At 45.0% G+C, this 4,440-nt stretch overlaps 1 pseudogene; it reads right to left on the bottom strand.

Moving 5' to 3' along the window:
• Window positions 1–1,442: 1,442 nt before the first annotated feature.
• Window positions 1,443–3,927, bottom strand: LOC141025978 (uncharacterized; annotated as a pseudogene).
• Between the last annotated feature and the right edge of the window lie 513 nt (window positions 3,928–4,440).

Here is a 4,440-nt window from a genome sequence, read left to right as displayed (position 1 = left end):
CGTTTCCTCAAGCCATGAAAATGCACTATAATTTGCTTGTCATCAATGCCTGCAAATCTCTATGTCTCTCTCAACATAGTAGATCATCATTAGACACTAAATCCTTCAACGGGAGCTTGCAAAATGCTTGCATTAGATGCCTCATTAGACAATATATGTTCATCACCAGGAGCATGTAAAATGTTTGCATCAAATCCTTCATTAGCAGTCTGTTCATTAGACACTTCAGGCTCAAGAACAACATGAGCTTGGATGTTTGCACCGAAACTTGATTAGATACATCAGATTTAGTCAGTTCAGTATTGATTGGGGGAGTAATAAAATAAGTAGAAATTGGTTTCATTTTCTCATAGATTCCCTATATACAAGCAGTTTTACAACACCATCAAGTTTAACTATTGGCCAGAAATTGAAGAGTTGAATTAGATATAATCAGGGATGTGATGTACCTGCTCGTTGCGCATGCTACTCTTGCAAGCTGCGACTCTCCGTTTGCGCAAGCTCGATGCCATGCCCGTGCTGCCGTCGCTGCCTCCCATGCAGGCTACACCCAGGGTTGTATCTTCATCTTCTTGTCCTTCCGTTCGCTTGAAGCCCGGCGACCGCCCTCCAACGAGGGCGCGAGGAAGTGCTGTGTCGGTCTGTCCAGCGACGGCTAGGTTAGGAGCGAACCAGACTGGAGGCTGGAGTGGATGAATTGGGATTTTTCCTGCTGTCGATCGATATGGGAGGCGCTTGTTTGGGCCGCGAGCCTGCTATAGGGCCTGCCTTGCACTTATGTTATTGGCCTATCCAAATTGAAACATTTTTCTTCATTTTTTACATTGCCTGCTCGTGCGTTGGGACGAACAAAACTAGCCTGGGCCAACCTGGACGACTCAAACTAGGTGCACACTTTCGAGCCACCCGAGGCGGCCGCCCATACCAGCCCCTATGGTGGCGCCGCCCCTTTTTGCGTGTATGATAGGGGTAGTGAAAAATATTCCAGTGGCGCTTTTGATTTACCCACAGAATGGTTGAATTGCTTGTTTCTATGAACTGAGTTCGCCAATAATGTGAAGGATGCCAGTCTTTTCATTCTATTGTAGATTGCTTACATCTCGATATGCCAAAAGTAATCGCATGAAATATACAGTAAAAGCCAGTGTGATGTGTGTGGCTACAACTAGTCTGACTACACGTCCTCATATAACATATCAAGGACGCACCATCTTACCAGATTAACCATTCGACTTACCAATGCAGTGTGGGAAGAAAGAAGTATTGGGACTGCGTATACAAGCAATATTTTTTTGACCGTGAACAGTAGGAAAGGCTCCTACTGTGTTAATATATTAAGATAGTAGTCAAACTGTACAATGGGTATTTACATGGGGGGGGAGGAGTCAGGGTACAACTTTCCAACTTTGTGACAAGTGAGCTAAGAAAACAGAGAGCAACAACTATAGGGAGTGTACAAAGTTCAGCACAAAGAGCCTATGCTCCTCTTTGACTCTATGTTGAAGAAGCCCGAAATCTTTCTTGAATCTGTCCAGCCAGGAGTTGAAGGATGGTGTTATTGCTCTAAAGTGTTTGTTATTTCTCTCCTTCCAAATGCTCTGGGCTACCACAATGAATTTCTCTAAGAACATAGGAGTGGGATGACTGTTTTTTTGAGCCTCGACAGCTTGCAATCGACCATGGAAAGGTTCCAGTTAATCCCAAGCTTAATCCAGCAAAGCTTACTGAAAGAACAGGTGAAGATCATGTGTTCCACCGTTTCCTCGATATTCATTCCACATAAGAGGCAATTGTGATCATCCCCTATGTTATAGTGCCTCCTTTTCAACATGTTCCTCGTATTGAGCCTGTCATGGAAGAGCAACCAGGCAAAGACCTTCAACTTCATCGTGCATTTTGATTTCCAGACCCAGCAGAATATCTGGTGAACCTGGACGCCCCCGAAGAAAAAATTATAGTAATCCGTTGATTTGTAGATGGTCTTGCCCCACGTGTAGTGCCAAATGTCCGAGGACGACGTGGATGGTTGTAGCTCAGCCGCAATTGTGTGCATGTCTCTGACCTCCGCAAGCGCTTGAGGGGTCAAGGGTAGGTGAAACGTTTCTCCCAGTGACGTGATCCCCAAGAAGTCTTTGAGAGAAATATCTTCGTCCAAAGAGTGAGAGAAAGCCCGAGGATGGGAGTCTTGAAGAATTTGCCCCACCCACATATCTTTCCAAAACAGAGCCGTGGTGCCACACACAATATTGACTTGAGAAATCCCTCTAAACTTAGGAGTGAGCTTGAGCACGTCCTTCCACCAGAAGGAGCCAACCGGCTCAGAAGCATGTGGAATTTTTTGGGCGTAATAGGAATCCCATGTGAGTTGCACCCAAGGGATATCCAACTTGTTGTAGAATTTATGCAGGATTTCAAAAGCAATGCTTCATTCTGTATTCGAAGATTGAGAACTCCAAGTCCTCCCTTATTTTTAGGTTTACAGACCATGTCCCAGGCAGCCAGAGAGTTACATCTATCTCCCTGTTCAGTCTTTTTGATCCATAGGCATGTGCGCCTAATCTTGTCTAGAAGTTCAATGAGCTTGGGTGGGAAATGTAATGTGCACATTGCATAGATGAGAAGCGAGGTAACTATGGAGTTGAGGAGAGTCAGCTTGCCAGCATGGGACATGAGGGACAGTGTTGAGGACAAGCTTCTTTCAACCGTGCTGACTAGGGGCATAAAGTCATGAATGGTAGGTCGAGACGTGCCTAGAGGCAGACCAAGATATGTAAACGGCATGGTACCAATTGTACACTCGAAGATAGCAGCAAGTTGTGCAGCCAGATCCGCGTCCAAGTTTATGGGAATTAATGTGGACTTGTGGAAGTTGATTTTAAGGCCGATGGACTGTGCATATTTGGTGAAAATGTCTTTAATAATCAAGGCTTGATGAGGGCAGGCAGGCATGAGCAGAATCGTATCATCGGCGTATTGGACAATAGGGTAGTCCATTTCTCTAGTAGACGGGAAGGGAACCTGGATTCTACCCTCCCTATAGGCTTCATTAATGGCAGATTGAAGGAGGTCGGCTGCCAGCACGAAAATGAGTGGAGACAGCGGATCGCCCTATCTGACCCCGCGCCTACAGTGGATTTGTTTGCCCGGAACACCGTTTAGTAGGACTGAGGATCTGCCCGAAGAGAATATTGAATTTATCCAGGACAACCATTTTTCACTAAAGCCCATATGTCTCATAATGTTGATCATGGGGTCATGCTCGATGGTGTCGAAGGCTTTGGTGAAATCCAGCTTTAGCAGAACGATCGGTCGCTTGGAAGTTTGGCATTGGTGAATGTATTGAAATGCCCATGCAAGGCAATCTTGTATAGATCTTCCACGTATGAATCCATATTGGTTACGATGAATAATTTTCAGAATGACCTTCTGCAGACGGTTGGCCAGGAGCTTAGTAATGAGTTTAAGGCAGCAATTTAGTAATGTGATTGGCCTGTAATCATTAACTGTGGATGGAGACACATTCTTCGGGATTAGAGTAATCAGTCCATCATTAATGCTCTGGAGGTTAAGTGTTCCTGCATAGAATTGATCACACAGCGAGTAGAAGTCATCCTTGATGATTGGCCAACACGCTTTAAGGAAGAGACCACTAAAGCCATCCGGGCCAGGTGCCCTGTCACCTGGCATTTCTTTAATGACCAAGTCAATTTCCTCATGCGTGAAGGGAAGAGTGAGGTGATCCAGGTTTGCATTAGGCCTGATTAAAGACGAGAGATCAAAATGCATTTCAGTGGGGCTAGAGGTGCCTTGTCTGTCCGAATAAGCGTGGAAAAGGAGGGCCTCTTTGCCGTTATGATCTTCCACCACTAGGCCATCAGGAGTTTGTAGGTTAGCAATGTTGTTTTTGCGATATCTATCAGTAGCCATAGCCTGAAAAAACTTTGTGTTTTCATCACCAAACTTAACCCATCGAATGGTGCAACGTTTCTTCCAATACTGTTTCTGATAATCCAATAACCGAAGGAGGTGATTTTTGATAATCTTGCGGAAATTGTTCTCGGGGATGGTGAGAGGCCGCTGATTTTCCAGCTCATCCAAGTCTGCAAGGGTTTTATTCGTATTCTCAATGGCCACTGAGAGCCGTGAAATGCTTTTACTCCAAGCTTTGAGCTCCTGTGGAGATGTTTGAATTTACGACAGAGAACGGTCGCCGCATTGTTCACAACAATAGGTTTATCCCAAACTCTTTTAACCACCTCCATGAAACCAGGGTGCAGAAGCCAATATGATTCAAACCTGAATAACTTGGCACGAGGGATTTTTGTCTGAATGGTTACAACACAGGGTGTGTGATCTGAGGTGGGCTTGCAAAGAGGTTTGACCATTGTATTGGGGTAAACACTTGTCCAATGCGTAGAGGTAAAAAACCAGTCTAGTTGC

This window comes from Aegilops tauschii, chromosome 6, assembly GCF_002575655.3.
Source record: "Aegilops tauschii subsp. strangulata cultivar AL8/78 chromosome 6, Aet v6.0, whole genome shotgun sequence".
Classification (NCBI taxonomy): Eukaryota; Viridiplantae; Streptophyta; class Magnoliopsida; order Poales; family Poaceae; genus Aegilops; species Aegilops tauschii.
Note: the sequence above shows the minus strand (reverse complement) of the source record. Positions and strands in the feature narration are given on the sequence as shown.